A 25,179-nucleotide genomic window follows, 5' to 3' on the forward strand; every position below is an offset into this window, starting at 1 on the left:
GACCTTTTGGTTAGCAGCTGAGCACTTAATCATTGTGCCACCAGGCTCCTATTAACTCTGGGTAGTTAGGGTAAAAAAGAGAAAATGCCATGTGGGCAGCTGGTGTAAGAGATGGAGAAGTGGAAAAGCAGGATGTGAATTATTGTTGCATTTTGGGGATTGGCTTTCTGTGAATTTTTATTTATATAGCTGCACAGAATTTGGTTTCAAGAATCACATCTTTGGATATTTAAACTGGAATTTTGGCTAGGGATAGAGTTCATACCTGAAAGACTACAGAAAAACATTCAAGAAACAGGCCAGACTGAGCAAGAGGTCTTTAAATTAAATGTTGAAAGAGGAAAGGAAAAAGTCCCAGATAATGCTAAATTTATGTATGATGGAAGACGTCTGAAATTACACAGAATGACAACGAATGGAAAACCGAGGCTACAAAGTTATCAACATGAGATAGTATTTGAAGCTATGAGTGTAGATGAGGCCACAATATCCTCTTCACAGCTACTTCCTGTAAATCACTCTATAGTTGCTTGACTATTTTTCCTTGGTTTCAGGTCTGAGATCTTCCATAGTCAGCAAGGTCAGAACTCGGAAGGACAAAGATAAATGAAGAGGGCTGGCAAGTCTCCCAAAAAGGGACTATAAGGTGATTGTACCATAACGTGCCCACCATAGACCATATCTGGTTCTCAGATTTCTAGTACAAATTCTCCACTGCAGAAAACTAAAGGTTCAATTTATTAATGTATTAGTGTACAATTTTAGGGGCAAGGGAGGAGTTCCTTTTCAGTGGCCTGAACGTTTATGGATGCCACAAAGAGTAACACCTTTTTTGGATTAGGGTATCCAGGACGCTGAATTATTAATTGTTGTATAGGATTTTATCTTAGAAACTAAATTGAGAGATACTCAGGTTTGTCATGCATAAACTTCTTTAGTTTATTGTAGGCTAGTCATGGCAAGGCATAGACTTAAGACTTCACAATATTTATTTAGAACCGTAGCTAGGATGTGAGGTTGGCAGTGGCTGGCAGAGTCTCAACAGGGAGAAAAAAACTAGAGAAATACCCCTTTGCCTCTGCATTCTCTCAGTAAGTGAGCAGAAATTCAGGGTTTATATGTGAAAAACTCACCTTGGCCTCACATGATAAAGGCCAGCGTGACATCAAAGGCCAATGTGCTATGTCTTTTTTCCAGGGTAGAGAGTAGCCTAACTGATGGTACTAAAGGAAGAAGTCTAAACTGCACTGAACCCATTGGTGAAAAACAAGTCTCCAGGAATTGACAGAATACCAACTGAGGTATCTCAACAAGTGAATGTAATGCTGCCTGATAGCTACCTGGCCAACAGACTGGAAGTGATCCATATTTGTGCCCCTTCCAAAGAAAGGAGATTCAACAGAATTCAGAAATTATCAGGCAATATCATTAACATGACATGCAAGTAAAAACGCGGTGAAGATAAAACCCAGTTGCAGCAGTACATCGACAGGAAATTGTCAGAAATTCAAGGCAGATTCAGAAGAGGATGTGGAATGAGGGATATCATTGCTGGTGTCAGATGGATCCTGGCTGAAAGCAGAGAACCAGAAAGATGTTTACCTGGTTTTATTGACTATGCAAAGGCATTCAACTCTGCGGATCATAACAAATTATGGATAACATTGCAAAGAATGGAAATTCCAGAACACTTAGGTGTGCTCATGAGGAATCTGTACATAGACCAAGAGGCAGTCATTTCAACAGAACAAGGGGATTAAACAGTACATGGTTTAAAATCAGGGAAGGTGTGTGTCAAGGTTGTATCCTTCCTCCACACTTACTCAATCTGTGTGATGAGAAAATAAGCCCAAAAGCAGGACTGTATGAAGAAGAATGCAGCATCAGGATTGGAGGAAGACTCATTAACAATCTGTGATATTCAAATGACACAACCTTGCTTGCTGAAAGTGAAGAGGACTTGAAGCTCTTACTGATGAAGGTCAAATATCTCAGCCTTCAGTATGGATTACACTGTGCAGGACCAGGCAGTGTTTTTTCTCTTGTACATAAGTTTGCTATAAGTCAGAACCAACTCAAGAACACCTAACAAGAACAACAAGAACAACAACAGGGAGTAGCCTAAGGTCACATTTTTTCTTCAAGATTAGAGATTAGGGAAGTTGTTTAGATTTATGTCTCAAGGCTAGTTTAAAAAGATTATGCTATGTCTTCTTTTTTGTTCTTAACATTTATTGTGCTTTAAGTGAAAGCTTACAAACCAAGTCAGTCTCTCATACAAAAACTTATATACACCTTGCTGTATACTCCTAGTTGCTCTCCCTCTAATGAGACAGCACACTCCTTCCTTCTGCTTTCTATTTTCGGGTCCGTTCGGCCAGCTTCTGACCCCCTCTGCCCTCTCATCTCTTCTCCAGAAGGAGCTGCCCACATAGTCTCATGTGTCTACTTGATCCAAGAAGCTCACTCTTCACCAGTATCATTTTCTATCCCATAGTCCAGTCCAATCCATCCCTATCTGAAGAGCTGCCTTTGGGAATAGTTCCTTTCTTGGGCTAACAGAAGGTGTGGGGCCATGACCTCAGGGGTCCTTCTAGTCTCAGTGAGACCATTAAGTCTGGTCTTTTTGCAAGAATTTGAAGTCTGCATCCCACTGCTTTCCTGCTCCATCAGGGATTCTCTGTTGTGTTCCCTGTCATGGCAGTCATGGGTTGTAGCCAGGCACCATCTAGTTCTTCTGGTCTCAGGCTGATGTAGTCTCTGGTTTATGTGGCCCTTTGTCTCTTGGGCTCATAATTACCTTGTGTCTTTCGTGTTCTTCATTCTCCTTTGCTCCAGGAGAGTCGAGACCAATTGATGCACCTTGGATGGCCGCATGCTAGTGTTTAAGACCCCAGATGCCACTCTCCAAATTGGGATGCAGAGTGTTTTCTTAATAGATTTTATTATGCCATTTGACTTAGATGACCCCTGAAACCATGGTCCCTAAACCCCCGCCCCTGCTATGCTGGCCTTCGAAGAGTTCAGTTTATTCAGGAAACTTCTTTGCTTTTGGTTTAGTCCAGTTGTGCTGGCCTCTCCTGTATTGTGTGTTGTCTTTCCATTCACCTAAAATAGTTCTTATCTACTACCTAATTAGTGAAAACCCCTCTTCCTTCCTCTCTTCCCCCTCTCATAACCATCAAAGAATATTTTCTTCTCTGTTTAAATTATTTTTCAAGTTCTTATAATAGGGACCTCACACAATATTTGTCCTTTTGCAACTGACTAATTTCACTCAGCATGATGCCTTCCAGATTCCTCCATGTTATGAAATGTTTCATCACTGTTCTTTATCAATGCGTAGTGTTCCATTGTGTGAATACACCATAACTTATTTATCCATCCATCCATGGATGGGCATCTTGGCTGCTTCCATCTTTTTGCTATTGTAAACAGTGCTACAATGAATATGGGCGTGCATATATCTGTTCGTGTAAAGGCTCTTATTTCTCTAGGATATATTCCAAGGAGTGGGATTGCTGGATTGTATGGTACTTCTATTTCTAGCTTTTTAAGGAAGTGCCAAATTGATTTCCAAAGTGGTTGTACCATTTTACATTTCCGAGATGGGGCCAAGATGGCGGAATAGCAAGATGCTTCCGGCTATCCCTCTTACAATAAAGGCCCGAAAAATCAAGTGAAACGATTATATTTATGACAAGCTAGGAGCCCTGAAAATCAAAGGCAAAGTTACAAAACGGACTGAGTGGGCTGGCATTAATCCAAAAAACACAAAATAATAAATGTTGGAGATGTTATGGAGAGACTAGAACACTTATACACTGTTGGTGGGAGTATAAAACAGTTTTGGTATTAGGGATATGCTGGCTTCATAGAATGAGTTTGGGAGTATTCCATCCTTTTCTATGCTCTGAAATACTTTAGTAGTAGTGGTGTTAACTCTTCTCTGAAAGTTTGGTAGAACTCTGCAGTGAGGCCATCTGGGCCAAGGCATTTTTTTTTTTTTTTTGGTTGGGAGTTTTTAAATTACCTTTTCAATCTCTTCTTTTGTTATAGGTTTATTTAGTTGTCCTCCCTCTGTGTTAGTTTAGGTAGGTAGTGTGTTTCTAGGAATTCATCCATTTCTTCAGGTTTTCAAATTTGTTAGAGAAGAACATTTTGTAGTCATCTGATGTGATTCTTTTAATTTCAGTTGGGTCGGTTGTAATATCGCCCCTCTCATTTCTTATTCAGGTTATTTGCTTCCTCTCCTGTTTTTCTTTTGTCAGTTTGGCCAGTGGTTTATCAATTTTGTTAATTTTTTCAAAGAACCAGCTTTTGGTCTTGTTAACTCTTTAAATTGTATTTGTTTTCTATTTCATTTAATTCTGCTCTAATTTTTATTATTTGCTTTCTTTTGGTGCCTGAGAGTTTCTTTTATTGCTCTCTTTCTATTTGTTCAAGTTGTAGGGATAATTCCTTGATTTTGGCCCTTTCTTCTTTTTGTTATGTGTGCATTTACTGATATAAATTGACCTCTGAGCACTGCTTTTGCTGTGTCCCAAAGGTTCTGATAGGAAGTGTTTTCATTCTCATTGAATTCTATGGATTTCTTTATTCCATCCTTGATGTCTTCTATAACCCAGTTTTTTTTTGAGCAGGGTATTGTTCAGTTTCCAAGTGTTTCATTTCTTTTCTCTGCTTTTTCTGTTATTGATTTCCACTTTTATGGCCTTATGGTCAGAGAAGATGCTTTGTAATATTTCAATGTTTTGGATTCTGCTAAGGCTTGCTTTATGACATAATACGTGATCTATTCTAGAGAATGTTCCATGTGCACTAGAAAAGAAAGTATACTTGGTTGCTGTTGGGTGGAGTGCTCTGTATATGTCTGTGAGGTCAAGTTGGTTGATTGTGGCATTTAGATCTTCCGTGTCTTTATTGAGTTTCTTTCTGGATGTCCTGTCCATCACCGAAAGTGGCATGTTGAAGTCTCCTACTATTATTGTGGAGCTCTCTATCTCACTCTTCAATGCTGATAGAGTTTGTTTTATGTATCTTGCAGCCCTGTCATTGGGTGCATAAATATTTAATATGGTTATATCTTCTTGGTGTATTGCCCCTTTAATCATTAGTGTCCTTCCTTATTCTTTCTGATGGATTTAACTTTAAAGTCTATTTTGTCAGAAATGAATATTGCCACTCCTGCTCTTTTTTGATTGCTGTTTGCTTGATATATTTTTTTCCATCCTTTGAGTTTTAGTTTGTGTCTCTAAGTCTAAGGTGTGTCTCTTGTAGGCAGCATAGAGGCGGATCGTGATTTTTTATCCATTCTGCCACTCTCTGTCTCTTTATTGGTGCGTTTAGTCCATTTACATTCAGCGTAATTATGGATAGGTATGAGTTTAGTGCTGTCATTTTGATGTCTTCTTTGTGTGTTGTTGACAGTTTATTTTTCCCACTTAGTTTTTTGTGCTGAGTAGTTTATCTTCATATATATTGTCTTTTCCTCTTATTCGTTGTAGTTGATTTTGTTTCTGCTTAGTCTCTATTTTTTTCCTTGTATTTTATTTTGATGAGTAGGATAGTTTGTCTCCTTTGTGGTCACCTTAATATTTACCCCTATTTTTCTAAGTTTAGACCTAACTTTTATTTCTTTATATCGCCTTGTCTTCCTCTCCATATGAAATATATATGACTACATTTCTTAGTTCCTTTTTATTGTTTTAATGTTGTCTTCTTTTACATAATGACATCATTGTTCCCCTGTTTTGAGCATTTTTTAAATCTTGATTTATTTTTGTGATTTCCCTATCTGAGCTGACATCTGATTGCTCAGTCCAGTGTTCTAGTCTTGGGTTGATATCTGATTTTATTGATTTTCTAACCAGAGGACTCCCTTTAGTATTTCTTGTAGTTCTGGTTTGGTTTTTACGAATTCCCTAAACTTCTGTTTATCTGGAAATGTTCTAATTTCACCTTCATATTTGAGAGACTGTTTTGCTGGATATATGATTATTGGCAGGCAATTTTATTCTTTCAATGCTTTATATAAGTCATCCCATTGCCTTCTTGCCTGTATGTTTTCTGCTGAGTAGTCTGAGCTTATTCTTATTGGCTGTCCTTTGTAGGTGACTTTCTGTTTATCCCTAAAAAAAAAAAAATCCCTAGCTGCTCGTAAAATTCTCTTCATCTTTGGTTTTGGCAAGTTTGATTATGTCTTGGTGACTTTAAGATCTACCTTATGTGGAGTTTGATGAGCATGTTGGATAGATACCTTCTCATCTTTCATGATATCAGGGAAGTTTTCTGCCAACAAATCTCCAAGGATTCTGTCTGTATTTTCTGCTATCCCTCCCTGTTCTCGTACTCCAATCACTTGCAGGTTATTCCTATTGATACAGCCCCATATGATTCTTAGGGTTTCTTCATTTTTGAAAAATCTTATCTGATTTTTCTTCAACTATATTGGTGCCAAGTGCTTTATCTTCAAGGTCACCAATTCTGCCTTCCACTTGCTCAATTCTGCTCCTCTGACTTTCTATTGCATTGTCTAATTCTGTAATTTTATGGTTAATCTTCTGAATTTCTGATTGCTGTCTCTCTATGGATTCTTGCAGCTTATTAAATTTTTCATTAAGATCTTGAATAAGCTTTTTAATTTCTTCAACTGTTTTAGCTGTGTGTTCCTTGGCTTGTTCTGTGCATTGCCTGATCTCCTTCCTGATCTTGTTCCTGATGTCTTAAAGAGTTCTGTATATTAATCTTTTGTATTCTGCATCTGGTAATTCCAGGAAGGTACCTTCATCCAGAAGATCCCTTGAATCTTTGTTTCGAGAGCTTGTTGAAGTGATCGTGGTCTGCTTCTTTATGTGATTTGATATTGACTCTTGTCTCTGTGCCGTGTATAAATTATTGTATTAGTTCATTTTATATTTGCTTACTATATCCTAGCTTCTGGCTTTGTTTTGTTTTTATATGCCCAAATTGGTTGCTTGAGTGAGCTAGCTTAATTATTGTCACCTTTGAAGCTCTAACATACTGTCATCAGATGGCCACAGCTGTTACCAGGTACATGAGCCTAGGAGTCCATTAACTTTTCTTATATGGATTCAGCCCAGGTGTCTAGGAAGTTGGTTATCAAGTGTGTGGTACAGGTTCTGTTCTACAGACTTAGAGGGTAGGGGTGATTGGTGTAGGTACCAGTATCTGGTTTCAGCAGGGGGTCACGCTGTGAACAAGGCAGGGGGCTGACAACCATCCCCCGAGTGTCTCTGAGGAAAGCACATCCCTGTCCCCTAGAGCACACAGGTGGGTGGGTTCTGCAGACGGAACTTGGGCACCCAATGCTTTTGGCTGTAAGGACTGGGAGGTACCAGTTATCCTTGGACCCTGTAGAGGGTGGCTGGGTGACCTGAGTGTAGCTACCAGTCCTTAGGCCTGTGATGTGGGTAGGTTAGAACTCAGTTTAATAGGCAAAGCAGTGTCAAACATCAAACACCCACCTCTCCACCTCACAGCTGAAATTGTTGCAGTCTGCCAACAAGGGCCTGTTCTCCTGAAATAGGCCCACATAGGTCCACGTAGGCGGGGAAACGTATTCAAAGTCCACGGACCATTTATGCCTGGACAGAAGCTGCTTCTGTCCTGAGCTCCCCAGGTTAGTGGAGCTGGCAGATTATCTTTTCCCCAGTTGTGAATTTATTCCTTCTCCACGGCTGGGAGAATGGCTCAAAGTGTGCAACAGGACCTATCTCAGGCCCCGGGAAATCGACAGTCACTGAAGGCAGCTTGGGGGCTGGGGGTGTGGTAAAATATATGCAAGTACTTAGCTTTTGCTGAGAGCACCATTATTCTCTGGTTCCAGAGGTTGGAGTAGGCTGTGTGTCTGGCTGTTTCTCCCTGAGGAAACTGCGGCCAAACGCTACCATCAGCCCACCGCAGCCTTAGGGTTGCCGGTGATTCAGGTCCCGCAACTCCTCTCCACTTCTAAACCGTCTCTCCCTGCCCCGGCCACTCAGTCCATTTTCCAACTTTGCCTTTGATGTTCAGAGCTTCTAGCTTGTCATAGATGTGATCATTTCACTTGTTTTTTCAGGTCTTTGCTGTAAACGGGTTCACTGGAAGCATGTGACTACTCCATCATCTTGGCCCCACCTCCTGTTATGTCTTCTTTTATCACAGCCTACTGGGTCAAAAAAAAAAAAATCAGTTTTATGGTTGTTTACCACATTCATTCTTATAATTCATATGCTTCTATGTTCAAAAGTTTTCTAAATAGCTTTCTAATGACTTACAGGTTTCTAATGATTTATAGCCAATGTAGAGAGCCTCACAAAAGTAAACATGTTTCTATTTCTACATTTATACTCTGAGTGATTGTTGTCATTGTTGTTAGGTGCTGTCCAGTTGGTTCTGACTGTGTATGAAACACTGACTGGTCCTGCCACATTCTCACAATCGTTGTTATGCTTGAGCTCATTTTTGCAGCCACTGTGTCAATCCATCTCGTTGAGGGTCCTCCTCTTTTTCACTGACCCTCTAGTTTACCGAGCATGATGTCCTTCTCCAGGGACTGATCCCTCTTGAGAACACTTCCAAAGTATGTGAGTCCTGCCATCCTTGCTTCTAAGGAACATCTGATTGTATTTCTTCCAAGACAGATTTGTTTATTCTTTTGGCAATCTATGGTATATTCAATATTGTTTGCCAACCCCACAATTTAAAGGCATCAATTCTTCTTCTGTCTTTGTTATTCATTGCCCAGCTTTCACATGCATATGAGGTGGTTGAAAACACCATGGCTTGGGTCAGGTGCATGACAATCTTTGCTTTTCAACACATTAAAGAGGTCTTTTGCAGCAGATTTGCCCAATGCAATGTGTCTTTTCACTTCTTGACTACAGCTTCCATGGGTGCTGATTGTGGATCCAAGTAAAATGAAATCCTTGACAACTGCAATCTTTTCTCCATTTATCATGATGTTGCTTATTGGTCCAGTTGTGAGGGTTTTTGTTTTCTGTATTTTGAGGTGTAATCCATACTGAAGGCTGTGGTCTTTGATCTTCATCAGTAAGTGCTTCAAGTCCTCTTCACTTGAAGCATGCAAGGTTGTGTTATCTTCATACGGCAGGTTGTTAATGAGTCGTCCCTCAATCCTGATGCCCCATTCTTCATACAGTCCAGCTTCTTGGATTATTTGTTCGGCATATGGATTGAATAAGTATGGTGAAAGGATGGAACACTGACACACATCTTTCCTGACTTTAAACCACGAGTATCCCCATTCTGTTCAAATGACTGCCTCTTGGTTTAAGTATAGGTTCCTCATGAGCATCGTTTTGTGTTCTGGAATTCTCACTCTTTGCAATGTTATCCACAACTTGTTATGATCCACACAATCGAATGCCTTTGCGTAGTCAATAAAACACCGGTAAACGTCTTTCTGGTGTTCTCTTCTTTCAGCCAAGACCCATCTGACATCAGCAATGATATTCCCAGTTCTATGCCCTCTTCTGAACCTGGCTTGAATTTCTGGCAGGTCCCTGTCAATGTACTGCTGCTGCTGCTTTTGAATTATCTTCAGCACAATTTTACTTGTGTGTGATGTTAATGACATTGCTGGATAATTTCCACATTCCATTGGATTACCTTTCTTGGGAATAGGCATAATTATGGACTTCTTCCAGTCTTTTGGCCAGGTAGCTGTCTTCCAAATTTCTTGGCATAGATAAGTGAGCACTTCCAGTGCTGCATCTGTTTGTTGAAACGTCTCAATTGGTATTCCATCAATTCCTGGAGACTTGTTTTTTGCCAGTGCCTTCAGTGTACCTTGGACCTGTTCCTTCAGTACCATTGGTTCTTGATCATATGCTACCTCCTGAAATGGTTGAACTTCAATGAATTCTTTTTGGCACAGTGACTCTGTGTATTGTTTCCATCTTCTTTTGATGCTTCCCACATTGTTTAATATTTTTCCCCATAGAATTCTTCAATAATGCAACTAGAAGCTTGAATTTTATCTTCAGTTCTTTCAGCTTGAGAAATGCCAAGCATGTTTGGTTTTCTAACTCTAAGTCTTTGCACGTCATTATAATATTTTACTTTGTCTTCTCAAATTGCCCTTTTAAATCTTCTATTCAGCTCTTTTACTTCATCATTTCTTCCGTTTGCTTTAGCTAGTTGACATTCAAGAACAAGTTTCAAACTCTCTTCTGAGATTCATTTTAGACTTTTCTTTCCTACCTGTCTTTTTGATGACCACTTGCTTTCTTCATGTATGATGCCCTTTATGTCATTCCACAACTCATCTGGTCTTCAGTCATTAGTGTTCAACATGACAAATCTATTCTTGAGATGGTCTCTAAACTCAGGCGGAATATACTCAGGATCATACTTTGGCTCTTGTGGACTTGTTCTAATTTTCTTCGGCTTCAGCTTGAACTTGCACATGGGCAATTGATGGCCTGTTCTGCAGTTGTTCTGACTGATGACATTTTGCTTTTCCATCACCTCTTTCCACAGATGTAGTTGATTTGATTCCTGTGTATTCCATCTGGTGAGATATTTTGGCGGGGGTGGGGGCTATAAGTCTAGAAGCAATAAAATGAGAGGTGATAGGTGTAGGTCTTGCTGAGGATCAACATTTGTCTGCAAAGCAACTAATTCAGGATTGGTTGTTAGAAGTTCTTCACGCAACCTCTTCAGACAGTAACCTCTGCAGACAGTAGATGGATTAGTTTCCTATTGGTGCTGTAACAAATTGCAGCAAACTTAGTGGCCTAAAACAACACAAATTTATCATCTTACAGCTCTGAAGTTATCACTGGGCTAAAATCAAGGTGTCTGGAGGCTCTAGGGGAGAATTCATTTCCTTGTTTTTCCAGCTTCTAGGAGCTGTCTGCATTGCTTTGCTTGTGGCCCCCTTCCTTTTTCTTCAAACCCAGCAGTGTAGCATCTTCGAATCTCTGGCTCTGACCCCCCTGCCTCACTTTTATAAGTACCCCTGTTACTACATGGAGCCCACCACAATAACCCAGGATAATCTTCCCATCTCAAGATCCTTAACTTAATCCCATCTGCAAATTCTCTTTTGCCATATGAAGTAACATATTCACAGGATTTGGGAATTAGGACATGGACATCTTTGGAGGGCCATTATGCCACCTACCACAGTAGAGGAAAAGCCATTTCTGCTGGCAAGAAAGCCTTGGCAGAATTTTGGGTGTTAAGATCCTCTGCTTCATAGAAATCTGTCTAAATGTCCCCATCTAATTTTCAGAGTTCCACTCTTTCTCTAAATTTACCCTAACTTTGACATAAGAAACCATGCAAAATAATTCAACTTGCTTTGTAATTCAGTCACCCGCAGGATCAGATTTTGGGTTTGGTTTTCAGAAACTGAGACCTTGTGGCTACATCAGGTAAAGCATTTTTTTTTTTCAGGCAGGTAAAATATTTCCTGGTTCTTTACCCCAGTTTTGAAGTAGGAATTTAAAGCTCTGAGCTTATCATTTTCTTTCTTCAGTGTAATTTGAAATAGCTAATGCACTCTACCCCACAGTTCTTGTACTCTTTATTTCCACTGTTGTCCTATTGCAAGAGTTTCTTGGTCATCCAGGGTGATAATTAATTAATCATTTTGCCAATGCCGTTACCACTGGCAATGGGGTCATGAATGCCTTTAAATCTAATGGGATCAGAGAACCAGTTCCCGTCCTTAGGTTCTGATCTTTCCCCCTCCCCCTGCCCCCTGCTCCCTGCTCCCAACAACTTCTGTTACCAAAAATTGGGTGTGGTGAGGAAAACAAAACCACTGCAAATATTCTAGAATAAAGGTATTTAATATAAGGACTGAGGGTTAAATGAATGTAGGAGAAGCTGGAGGTGTGAAGATCTGGAGCTGCAGCCAAAAGATTGGTGAAACACTCACTAATTATTTTGGCTGGAAGCATTGGAGCAGAGGGAGAAGCTGGCACTCATGGTGCAATAAAAGAAGCCAGATCTGTGGAGGAGTCTGAGAAGCTGCCATTTATGGCCAACTTGACCTCAGAGCAGGAGTTTGCAGAGATGTCCTAGAGGCCATTGTGTCTGCTTTTTTAATTTTATTGTGCTTTAGGTAAAAGTTTACAGCTAAAGTTAGTTTCTTATTCAAAAATTTATACACATATTGTTTTGTGACTTTTTTGCAATCCCCATTACATGACAGCACTGTCCCCGTTTCCACCCCAGGTTCCCTGTGACTGGTTATCCAGTTCCTGTCCCTTCCTGACTTCTTGTCTTTGCGTTTGGGCAACAGTTGCCCATTTGGTCTCATATATTTGAACTAGGAAGCACGTTTCTCATGTGTGTTATTGTTTGTTTTATAGACTTATTTAATCTTTGTCTGAAAAGTGGATTTCAGGAGTGGTTTCAGTTCTGAGTTAGCAGAGTGTCTAAGGCCATAGTTTCGGGGTTCCTACAGTCTCTATCAGACCAGTAAGTCTGGTTTTTTATTGCTAATTTGAATTTTATTCTACCTTTTTCTTTCGCTCTGTCCTGGACTCTCTGTTGTGATCCCTGTCAGAGCAGTTGGTGGTGGTAGCTGGGTACCATTTAGTTCTCCTGGCTCAGGCTATTGGAGGCTCTGGTTTACGTGGTCCTTTAGTCCTTTGGGCTAATATTTGCCTTGTATCTTTGATTTTCATTTTCCTTTGCTCCAGATGGGATGGGACCAATAAATGTATCTTAGATGGTCACTCACAAGCTTTTAAGACCCCAGACACTATTCACCAAAGTGGGATGTAAAACATTTTCTTTATGAACTATGTTATGCCAATTGACCTAGATGTCCCCTAAGACTATAGTTCCTGGCCCTCAGCCCCGGCACCTTGGTCCTGAAAGGTATTTGGATGTGTCCAGGAAACTTCTATGACTTTGGTTTGGTCAAGTTTTGTTGATGTCCCTTATATTGTGTGTTGTCTTTCCCTTCCCTAAAGTTGACATTTGTCTACTATCTAGTGATTCCCCACCTGCCCTTGTAATCATCAAAAGATGTTTCATCTGTGTGTAAACCTTTTTTCTTTCAAAAAATTTTTTAACTATGCTTTAATTGAAAGTTCACAGTTTAAGTTAGTTTCTCATACAAAAATTTATACATACATTATTATGTGACTCTAGTTGCTCTCCCTATAATGTGACAGCACACTCCTCCTTTCCACCCTGGATTTCCTGTGTCCATTCAATCAGTTTTTGTCTCTTTTGCTTTCCCATCTTGCCTCCAGACAGGAGCTGCCCATTTAATCTCACGCATCTACTCCAGCTAAGAAGCACTCTCTATACGAGTATCATTTTATGTCTTATAGTCCAGTCTAATCTTTGTCTGAAGAGTTTGCTCTGGGAATGCCTTCAGTTTTGGAATAACAGCCTGGGAGCCATGGTTTCTGGGGTGCCTCCAGTCTCAGTGAGACCATTAAGTCTGGTCTTTTTACTAGAATTTGACTTCTGCACCACACTTTTCTCCTGCTCCATCAGGGACTCTCTGCTGTGTTCCCTGTCAGGGTGGTCATTGGTGGTAGCCGGGCACCATCTAGTTCTTCTGGTCTCAGGCTGACGGAGTCTCTGGTTTACGTGGCCCCTTCTGTTTCTTGGGCTAATATTTTCCTTGTGTCTTTGGTGTTGTTCATTATCCTTTGCTCCAGGTGGGTTGGGACCGTTGATGTATCTTTGATGGCCGTTCACTAGCTTTTACGACCCCAGATGCCACTCGCCAAAGTGGGATGCAGAAAATTTTCTTAATAAATTTTGTTAAGCCAATTGACCTAGATGTCCCCTGAAATCATGGTTTCCAGACCCCTGCCCCTGCTACTCTGTCCCTTGAAGTGTTTGGTTGTATTCGGGAAACTTCTTAGCTTTTGGTTTAGTCCAGTTGTGCTGGCTTCCCCTGTATTGTGTGCTAAACCTTTTCTTGAGTTTTGATAATAGTGGTCTCATACAGTATTTGTCCTTTTGTGATTGACTTATTTCACTGAGCATAATGCCCTCCAGCTTCATCTATACTGTGATATGTTACACATATTCATCATTCTTTGAGTAGTACTCCATTGTGTGTATGTACCATAATTTGTTTATCCATTCATCTGTTGATGGACACTTAGGTTGTTTACACGTTTTTGCTATTGTGAATTGTGCTGCAATGAACATGGGTGTGCGTATGTCTATTTGTGTGATGGCTCTTATTTCTCTAGGATATATTCCAAGGAGTGGGATTGCTGGATCATATGGTATTTGCTATGGATTGAATTGTGTCCCCCCAAAATGTGTGTCTGCTTGGCTATTTCATGATTCCCAGTATTGTGTGATTGTCCACCATTTTGTGATTTTCCTGTGTGCTGTAGATTTTACCTCTGCCATGTTAATGAGGTGGGGTGAGTGGCAGGTATGTTAATGAGGCAGGACTCAATCTACAAGATTAGGTTGTGTCTTAAGTCAATTTCTTTTGAGATAAAAGAGAGGAGGGAGCAGGGAGACGGGGGAACTCATACTGCTAAGAAAGCAGTGCTGGGAGCAAGAGTTACCTTTGGATCCAGGGTTTCCGTGGAAAGAAGCTCCTAGACTAAGAGAAGATTGATGACCAGGGCCTTCCTCCAGAGCTGACAGAGACAGAAAGCCTTCCCCTGGAGCTAGCGTCCTGAATGTGGACTTCTAGCCTCCTAAGCTGTAAGAGAATAAATTTCTCTTTGTTAAAGCCATGCATTTGTGGTATATCTCTTATAGCAGCAATAGATCGCTAAGACCGTATCTCTATTTCTAGCTTTTTAATGAGATGCATATCGTTTTCCATAGCAGTTTAATGTTCCCACCAATAGTGCATAAGAATTCGAATCTCCCCACAACCTCTCCAACATTTTTTATTTTTAAATTAATGCCAGTAATTTCAGGGTGAGATGGTATCTTAGTCATCAAGTGCTGCTATAACAGAAATACCACAAACAAATGGCTTTAACAAAGAAATTTATTTTCTCACAGTCTAGTAGGCTAGAAGTCCAAATTAGGGCATCGGCTCCAGGTGACGGTTTTCTCCCTCTGTCAGCTCTGGAGGAAGGCCCTCGTCATCAATATTCTCCTGGACTAGGAGCTTCTCTGTGCAGGAACCCTGGGTCCAAAGGATGCACTCTGCTCCTGGCACTGCTTTCTTGGTGGTATGAGGTCTCCGCTCTCTGCTTCACTTTCCTTTTATCTTTTGTAAGATAAAAGGTGGTACAGGCCACACTCCAGGGAAACTCCCTTTACATTGGATCAGGGATGTGACCTGAACAAGGGTGTTACATCCCACCCTACTCCTCTTTAACCACAGGCAGAGATTGTGATTTATAACACACAGGAAAATCACAAAATGGAGGACAACCACACAATGCTGTTAATCATGGCCTAACCAAGTTGACACATATTTTGGGGGGACATAATCCAATCCATGACTGATGGTGTCTCATTATAGTTTTGATTTGCATTTCTTTAATGGCTAATGATTGTGAGCATTTCCTCATATGTCTTTTAGCTGCCTGAATACCGTCTTTGGAGGAATGTCTGTTCATATTCTTTGCCCATTTTTAAATTGGATTGTCTTTTTGCTGTTGAGGTGTTGACGTATTTTACAGATTTTAGAAGTTACACCCTTTTTGGAGATGTCATAGCCAAAAAATCTTTCCCAGTCTGTAGGTTCTCTTTTTACTCTTTTGGTGGTCTTTTTTGTGTATGTGTGCTTCAGGTGAAAGTTTACAAAGCGAATTAGTTTCTCCTTAAAAAATTAATACAGATACTGTTTTGTGACATTGGTTGCCCACCCTGCAACATGTCAACAGTCTCCCCTTTTTGACCTCGGGTTCCTCATTTTCAGTTGTCCAGCTTTCCTGTCCCCTCTTGCCTTCTCATCTTTGCTTTTGGGCTAGTGTGCCCATTTAGTCTCATATACATGGTTGAACCATGTGTGTTATTGTTTGTTTTATAGGCCTGTCTAATCTTGGCTGAAGAGTGAACTTCAGGAATGACTTCGGTACTGAATTAAAAGGGTGTCTGGGGCCATACTCTCGAGATTTCTCCAGTTTCTGTGAGACCAATAAGTCTGGTCTTTTTTTGTGTGTGAGTTTGAGTTTTATTCTACATTTTTCTCCCACTCTTTCTGGGACCTTCTATTGTGATCCCTATCAGAGAAGTCAGTGGTGGTAGCTGGGCACCAGAGAGTTGTGCTGGACTCTGCCTGGTGAAAGCTGTGGCAGCTGTGGTTCATTTGTTCTTTGGTGTAATCTTTCCCTTGTGTCTTTGGTTTTCTTCATTCTCCCTTGCTCCAGACAGGGTGGGACCAGTAGATTTATCTTAGATGGCTGCTCACAAGCTTTTAAGACCCTAGATGCTACTTTTGGTGAAATCTTTTGAGGAGCATAAGTGTTTAACTTTTAGGAGCTCCCAGCTATCTAGTTTCTCTCCTGGTGTTTGTGCATATTAATTATAGTTTGTATGAAGCCATTGTGTTTCGCTGCCATAATTGCAAAGCAGAAACTTGTGGAGATATCTAAGAAGCCAAAAATTGACACAACCTCCCAAGGGAAGAGAAGTCTGTGAAGCCACCACAACCTCCTGGGAATAAAAGCTTCTTTTCTTTGCCTTCCTAATCTAGTGTGGGTTCATCTCACTGGCAAACTCTAACTTGGAATTGTAAAGAAAGAAGATTCTGGGAAATGTTGCTTCTGGCTTCTCTTCTTCAATGCAGAAGGAGATGTAACAAGTGGGTGGTAGTAATGCAAGGCTGACAAAAAAATAATTCAGCATAGCGAGTGTATTTTTTATTTCAAGAAATAAACTCAATTCAAACTGGCTTAAATGATAAAAAAAATTGATTGGGTCATTGACCAGTAAGTCTAGTGGTAGGGATAGCTGAAGATATAGATTCATCTGATAGTTCAAAGAATGTGACCAGGATCTTATATTCTATTCTCCATGACTCAGTAACTTTTCCTTGTTGTTTGGCTCTTTTCTTTAGGGACATCTTACTGTTGCAAACGGCTGCCAGTTGGTTCTCCCAGCTCCATGCTTCTCTGTTTACAACCAGTGGGTAGGAGGGTATTTCTTCACCGAATGTCCAAGAGAAATCCTTTAACTGGCCAACTTAGGGCCTGTACCCTTCTCTGGACAGAATGATGTGACCAGGGTGTCGCAATGTGATTGATCACTTTTATATGTCCTTTCTTGCAATGGCCTTGTAACTCCCACAAAATGACTGGGTAGGACTATGCAAATGAGGTGCTTGTGGCCCACCAAGGGGATTGGATAGTGTACTAATAATGCAAATAAAGTGCATGGCACCTTTGTGGGGGTGGAACCACGCAAACAAGGTGTATGGAACCCTAATGAGGTGAGTGGCCAGTTTTGCCATCCTGCTAGGCTAAAAATGAACCAGAGGTGGGCGGGGGGGGCCTCACTACCACCAAGAAGAGACAAGAACAGAGCACATCCTTTGGACCAGGGGCTCCTATGCTGAGAACCTTCTAGACCCAGGAGATAAGAGAGAGCTGTAATACTGGAGACGGTGCAAGACAGTGAGGAGAGGCAGAGAAGGGACAGCAGTAGAGCCATGACACTGGTGCTAAACGAGCTTCCTGGCCCATGGAGTGAGGCAGTTAGAGTGGATGTGCTAACCCACAGAGTGAGTGCCTTTGGGCAGGGTGCTTCCTGATGGAGTGGGGTGCCTCCGGGGCCAGGGCATTTGTTGGTGGAGCTAGGCTTGCTGACCTACAGAGCAAAAGAGCTGATTGCCTTTGGGCTAAGGCTTGCTGGTGGAGTGGGGTACCCCCGGGCACTTACTGGCAGAGCTAAAGAGCTTTTAACACTTGCCCGAGCCAAGCTAGAGGCCATTCTCAGGGGCTAAGAGCCTGAGAGGCTGAGGGCCAGAAAGAGGCCTGCTTGTGGGCATGGCTGAGAAGAGGCTGTCCTGATCTAAGAACCGTATCCTAAATTGTCCTTGATCCTGAATTGTAAACCATTACTTTCCTAATAAGCCCTGTAACTGTATGATCTGAGTTCTGTGTGGCCATTGCAATGAATTATCGAACCAGCAGAGAAGTAGAGAAGTAGAGGATGCCAAGGGTTGGTGTCAGAATTGGTAAAAAGTTTGCAGGGTGGAGGTATGTCTGACATCCGCCTCATAGGAATCAGTTTGCTATGATTCCCTCTCCCTTATGAGGTTAGAGGAAAGGTCAGACACCTCCACCACACTGTTTTCACAGGTGATAAGTTTATTCTGAATAGCTGATTGAACTGGCTCACTGTTCTTTAGGCCCTCACTCCCAGCCCAGTGGCTTTCCCCTATGTTACTACTAAGAAAACGGAAAATGGATGTTGGTGGGGGCGAAAACAGCAAATGTCTACTATAGCAGCCTAAATGTTGAGGACATGAACCAATGAAATAAAAAAACCCCTTCTACTACAGCCAGGGAGTCCCTAGGTGGCCAAAACAGTTAAGTGCTGGGCTACTAATCAGAAGGTTGGGGATTTGAACCCATCCAAAGGCGTCTCAGAAAAAAGGCCTGGCGAGCTGGTTCTGAAAGGTCACAGCCATGAAAATTCTACAGGGTGAAGTGCAGTCCTACTCTGAAACGTGGGATTTCCACGAGTTGGAATTGACTTGATTTTTTTTTTGTTTTGTTTTACTATGGCCAGAGTGACTGTTTATGAGTCAGTATTTTTTTTTTTTTTTTTTTATAATAACTTTTATTAAGCTTCAAGTGAACGTTTACAAATCCAATCAGTCTGTCACATATAAGTTTACATACATCTCACTCCCTACTCCCACTTACTCTCCCCGTCTTGAGTCAGCCCTTTCAGTCTCTCCTTTCTTGACAATTTTGCCGGCTTCCCTCTCTCTCTATCCTCCCATCCCCCCTCCAGACAAGAGTTGCCAACACAATCTCAAGTGTACACCTGATATAATTAGCTCACTCTTCATCAGCGTCTCTCTCCCACCCGCGGACCAGTCCCTTTCATGTCTGATGAGTTGTCTTCAGGGATGGTTCCTGTCCTGTGTCAACAGAAGGTCTGGAGAGCATGGCCGCCGGGATTCCTCCAGTCTCAGTCAGACCATTAAGTTTGGTCTTCTTATGAGAATTTGGGGTCTGCATCCCACTGCTCTCCTGCTCCCTCAGGGGTCCTCTGCTGAGCTCCCTGTCAGGGCAGTCATCGATTGTGGCCGGGCACCAACTAGTTCTTCTGGTCTCAGGATGATGTAGGTCTCTTGTTCATGTGGCCCTTTCTGTCTCTTGGGCTCTTAGTTGTCATGTGGGCTTGGTGTTCTTCATTTTCCTTTGCTCCAGGTGGGTTGAGACCAATTGCTGCATCTTAGATGGCTGCTTGTTAGCATTTAAGACCCCAGACGCCACATTTCAAAGTGGGATGCAGAATGATTTCATAATAGAATTATTTTGCCAATTGACTTAGAAGTCCCCGCAAACCATGTTCCCCAGACCCCCACGCTTGCTCCGCTGAGCTTTGAAGCATGAGTCAGTATTTTTAAAGGGTGACTTTTAAGCAGTTTTTCTGTGGTCTGAGAGCCTGAGAACTCTGGCCCTAGTGTAAGGAAGTGATTATCCCGGTGCAGCTTGTATGGGATGAAGGATATCCAATAAAATCACTCTCATAAGGGAAACAGCTCCAAATAGCTCTAGGGCAGAAACACTTGCCCAAATTTCTTCTTAGGCTTTCAGTGTTTGTTAGTTGACCCTTAATCTGAAAGCCCTGACTCTTCTGTCTTAATTTCTCTTTTTTTCAATAATGATCATTATCCCTTAAATTTTTTCCTGCAAATTAAGTGGGAAAATTATAAAATCAGCAGCATAAAAAAACTTATAAGTACCTTATGAAGCAAAACCTGGTACTATTTGGCCTAAGCTTTGGACCCTGGGAAAAGAAAGAAGTCTGGCATGTCCAAGATGCCAGAGCTCAATTCAAGTCAAAATACTATACTATTGCAATACCTGAGGTAGGATTATGAAAAGGCTCTGAGCAAACCACCCTAGCAGCAATGCTAACCACAGTCTTACCCTAAACTTCAGAAAAAGGGACAAAAAGAAGGGGAAAAAATACCTTATTTAATGAAAATGCTAGTCTGAGTATTTATTGCAAATATTATTAACGAAAATCTTACTTTTAATGATCCCTTGTTGTCATTAAAGCATGTTTTTCTTTGCAGAAAATGTCATTCTAGAAAAAATAACACCCTCTTTGTAGATTAGCCTCTTGTCAGAAATCAAGCAAGAGAGGCTAAAAAATAAGTCAACCCATGGCAGCAGCCTTCTAACTCATCACCCTGATGCTTCCCCACAGCCCGTCGTCCACACAGCAGCCTGCAGTCCCACTCAGTTTGTCAGGTTCTGCACTCCCCTGCTCAAAACTCTTCTATGACTTCTCATCATTTATAACAAAAGCAAAGTGTTAAGCACAGCCTACAAGGCCCTGGGTAACCTCACTCCTAGATCCCCCTCAGAAATTATCTCCTATGAAGCTTTCCTTGATTTCTATTCAGTCACACTGGCCTCCATTGTTCATCAAAACCACCAAGCACACTCCTGCCTCAGGTGTAGACCTTTGCTTAGTGAAGTCTTCCCTAAGCTATCTGTGTGGCTTTTTCCCTTAGTTCCTTCAAGGCTCTACTCAAAATGCTACCTCCTTGAAGGTCTTCTCTGACCACTCTAGTCCCTGGGTGGCAGAAGTAGTTAACGTGCTTGGTTACTAACCAAAAGGTTGTTGTTCAAATCCAACCAGTGTGTCAGAAGATAAGGCTTGGGGATCTACTTCTTAAAAAATCAGACACTGCAGAGTGCAGTTCTACTCTGAAACACAGGGGGTCGCTATGAGTTGGAAGTTGACTCAACACCTGGTTTTATTTTTGTTTCCTTCAGGGCTCTATTCAAAATGTTACCTCCTCAAAGAGGTCTTCTCTGACCGCCCTACGTAAAGAGTGCACATTCTGTCTCTAGCACCTTGTCATTTTGATTCCTATAGCTACCTAAACTAATATTACATATCTATTTGGCTATTGTTTCTGTCTCTCACTAGAATGTCAAGTTCATGAGATCAGAGACCTACCTTGTCCATTTTGGTCACTTTTATATTCCCAGCACCAGAAAAGTACCCATGTCACAAATGTATTGTACTGTCGAATGTGAATAAATCTAACCACAAACAACCCCAGTATTTAAGTTCTAAGAAACATTTAGAATTAAGACCTATTTTGAAGGTAGAGGGAGTTGGATGTGGTAGGTGAGGGAGGGGGCGAATTCCAGGATTCCCTAGTTTTTGTTAGGAGGACATAGATGAGTGGAGGTGTCATTTACTGAGAAGAGGAAGACCAAAGAAGCACATTTGTAAGGTCAAACTCAGTTTTAGACATCTTAAGCTTGAGATGTCTGTGGAGAAGCCAAGTGGACATGTCAATTAGGTTGGATATGTAGATCTACATTGAGATGATTAAATTTCTTTACTGTCTGAATCCTTTTGAGCTAGGTATTCTGTTAATTGCTTCCAAGGCTGTAATCTTTACGGAGGCAGACTGCCACATTTTTCTCCTGTGGAGCAGCTAGGGGGTTTGAACTGAACTTTCAGTTAGCAGCTGAGTGCTTAGCCACTGTACCACCAGGCTTCCTTAGTCATAGTAATATGGCCTCTATTTTCTGAGTGAGGTGAGATCTTTGTGACAACCACGAATGATGGGGAATGTCTGCTGGATGGTCATCTTCCCTAAAATTGCAAGCTAATTGTTTATTAACCCATTGCTTAAATCCTACTAAGTGTGCTCTGCGAGTAGATGGGTCCAGACTGCTGAACAGCTGTAGAAGAGGCTCAGGTATGTGTGCTACAGAAATGGGTTCTCCCTGCTGTTTTTTGACTGGAATGCAGATTCTACTTTTTAAAATTTGAGTGTAAAGTACCCCTGCCCATTTTGTACAGTATAAATTTAAACCATCTAGCAGATTAAAAACTGTGACTTTTTGATTTAGGTGTATGCATCTTGTCCTGGGTAAAACAGATTCCAATTCAAATCTCAAATGAGCTTTTTACCTTTCCTAAGCACTATAGTTTTTTCTGCAGATTGCTTCAAAAAGTCTGAATTCAATGAAGACTCAGTATTTCAGTGTGCCATCTGGAACACACGGGGAACCTCCTAATATAATGGATTTTTGATGTGCTGGAATCCAGTGGAAATTGAGAGGGGATACTGCTGCTTTCCGAGTGGTTTGGGTATATTCAACATACCACTCCAGTGTAGCATCTGCAGTCACTTAAAACATTAAAATTCTTATTAATGTGGAATGAAAAGTTTTTTCTTTTGATCCTTCCATAAGGTCACTATGAGTTGGAATTGACTCGGTGGCAACGGGTAATGTCACTCTGGGGACTAAGAAGTGTCTGATGCAAGCCATGGTATTTTCAATCACCTCATATGCATGCGAAATCTGGACAACAAGGAAGACTGAAGAAATGATGCCTTTGAATTATGGTGTTGGTGAAGAATATTGACTATACCGTGGAGTGTCAGAAGAATGAACAAGTCTGTCTTGGGAAAAGTACAGCCAGAACACTCCTTAAAAGTGAGGATGACGAGACTTCACCTCACATACCTTGGACACGTTATCAGGAGGGACCAGTCCCTGGAAGACATCATGCTTGGTAGAGGGTCAGGGAAAAAGAAGATGGCCAACAAGATGGATTCACACAGCAGCTAAAACAATGGGCTCAAATATAGCAACAATTGTGCAGATGGCACAGGACTGGGCAGTGTTTCATTCCATTGTACACAGGGTCCCTTTGAGTCAGAAACAATTCAACGGCACCTAACAAGAAACTAAGGAATTTCAAGCATCAGCAAGTATGTTTGAGGAAATGTCTTCATGCCAGAAATGATGTGGGATGGCAGGGAGAAGGGCTTTCTAAGTCCCTGGAAACACACCTTGTTTGCCTAAAAGGCTCTGAATCTAGCTAGTTGGAAATGTTCAGTGATTTGCCTTTTAATAACTCAACCTACAATTACTGAGATCCCTGAATGATGCAAACAGTTTGTTCTCAGCTACTAACCAAAAGGTTAGTGGTTTGAATCCACCCAGTGAGGTCACTACTTTTCTAAGATTACATTCATTGAAAACCCTATGGAGTGCAGTTTACTGTGAAACATGTGGAGTCACCATGACTTGGAATTGACTCCATGGCAAGGTGTTTTTGTTTTGTTTTAAATTATGTGTATGTGTATGTGGTAGGAAGAGATACACTGAAAGCATGATCTTTGCTTTCCAGGTCTAGTATGATTGGACATTCAGAATAATGAAAGTACAGATAAAAGGCTGTGAGAAGAGAGAATTCTGTCTTAGAGAGTCTGGGAAGTCATCACAGAAATAGTAACATTTTGTTGGGGTTCTGAAGGATGGGTAGGAGCTTACTAGGCAGTGAAAAACATTAAGAGTACTAGCATTAAAGCGAGTTCTAAGAGGAATGTTGGGTAGGTGTAAGGGCACAGGATGCAGGTGTGGGCCATAACATGAAGGGCTGTGAGTGATAAGGGCATCATACACACTCACACAACATACAGTAACAACGTTAACTTTAAAACTATTTCTAGGCTATCTGGGATTTTTGATATAAATTCCCGGAAGTCCAGAAACTACCGGGCCACATGTAAATTAAAACGCAGCTTTTGAGAAAACCACTATTACTAAAAGGTGGGCATGTCCAGTGGACTTAAGGTCGAAAGAAATCAGTCATTTTTTCTTGAAGCCAGAAGAGATCCAAGAACCCTTGTTTCAGTCAGATCTCTTCTTGGTTGTCTCAAACTTGTAATATATAGTTTAAGCACAATACCCCTTTCTCTTTGTCTGGTATCTGGCAGGTGGAGACATAAATGAAGTCATTGTCATCTGATCTCAGACAAACTTTCCTCCGTGAGATTTGCTTAATACAGGAGTTCGGTAAAATTATATTTTTAAGATGCTTTCTGATTTTGAGTTTTAATTATTCTGCAATCCAAACTGATTAAAAACTTCACTAATTAAACTTATTTTCAATCTTCCTTTGAGATTTCGGAGAGTGTTCAGTTAATACAAATTTATTTAATTGCACAATGGAATAGCTACAATATTTGGAAAATAATTACATTATTCAGAGTTCTTCGTATATTTTGCAAACTTCACACATACCAAACAAACAAATCATTATTTGCTGTCTTCATTTTCTTTTAGGTCAATTGCGGGAAGTTGCAACCCCCAAGCTTGAATAACCCAGTTTCCATCCAAGGCATCTAGAATTTTTAACAGTTCTATTAAAAAATAACATATTTCCAAACCCTTAACGGCCAGTTTAAAAAGAATCGTGATAGGTTTTTGGATCTTCAAATAAAGGCAGCAAAGTAAAACAGTATCTGTTCTTTAAAATATTCAAGTTACCTGCTTCTTTTGCCGAAAAATTCCAGAAGAAAAGCAGGTAAGCAAAAATCTTAATTGAAAAGCTAAGCTTAAAAAGAAAAAGAAACTCTAACCGTCCGCGATCTCAGCCCGCCCGCCCGGGGCAGGCAGCGCGGCGGCAGGAAAAACATCAGTGTCACCGGTGACGGGGCGGCGAAGCTGGTGGAGGAGTTGCTGCAGTCCGTGTACACGCCAGGCCAGCCACGGCGCCCCGCTCTGCGTACGGCGAATAGGCGTCCTGAGGCACCGCGGTGGATAAAGCCGGGAGCACAGGGCCGGCACCTTTCTCTGGCTGGGCACCTCTACAGCAGGAGCCGTCTAATATGCGTCCTTCCCTTCAACGTCGCAGGTCGAAAGGGCACAGTACCGTTCGAGAAAGGGCGCCCGCTAAGGCGCGAGGCGCAACCACTCCCCGACTCCTCGCAGTGGCCGGGTGGGAGGAAGGGTGCGCGGACTCCAGGAACTCTGAGAAGGCGGGGACGATGGAAGACGGACCTCTCTAGCCGCGGCTTCGAAACTGCGCTCCTTGTTCTCGATGGTCCCCGCGCGGCCGTATTAGCATACGCCACTTCCGGTTCCTTTTAAAGGCCCCACGCTGTGCGGAGCGGCGCGTGAGAGAAGGTGTAAAAGAGAGCGAGGGGGCGGGACCGAGAAGGAATGGGAAAAAAACCTAGCGGTAGAGGGGGCGGGTGAGGCGCAAAGGGCGCGCTCTCGCGTCACGTGA

At 41.6% G+C, this 25,179-nt stretch overlaps 1 long non-coding RNA gene across 2 annotated transcripts; it reads right to left on the reverse strand.

Moving 5' to 3' along the window:
- Positions 1 to 42: 42 nt before the first annotated feature.
- LOC126077027 (uncharacterized) lies at positions 43 to 25,166 on the reverse strand. 2 transcript variants are annotated; one of them, XR_007517645.1, is made up of 3 exons: positions 24,438 to 25,166; positions 14,538 to 14,677; positions 43 to 8,167 (listed from the first exon to the last, which is right to left on the reverse strand). It is a non-coding gene; the product is annotated as an uncharacterized LOC126077027 (long non-coding RNA). The 2 variants fall into 2 exon arrangements; XR_007517644.1 differs by having other exon boundaries at positions 43 to 8,170.
- Positions 25,167 to 25,179: the final 13 nt, after the last annotated feature.

Source organism: Elephas maximus, chromosome 5, assembly GCF_024166365.1.
Source record: "Elephas maximus indicus isolate mEleMax1 chromosome 5, mEleMax1 primary haplotype, whole genome shotgun sequence".
Lineage (NCBI taxonomy): Eukaryota > Metazoa > Chordata > Mammalia > Proboscidea > Elephantidae > Elephas > Elephas maximus.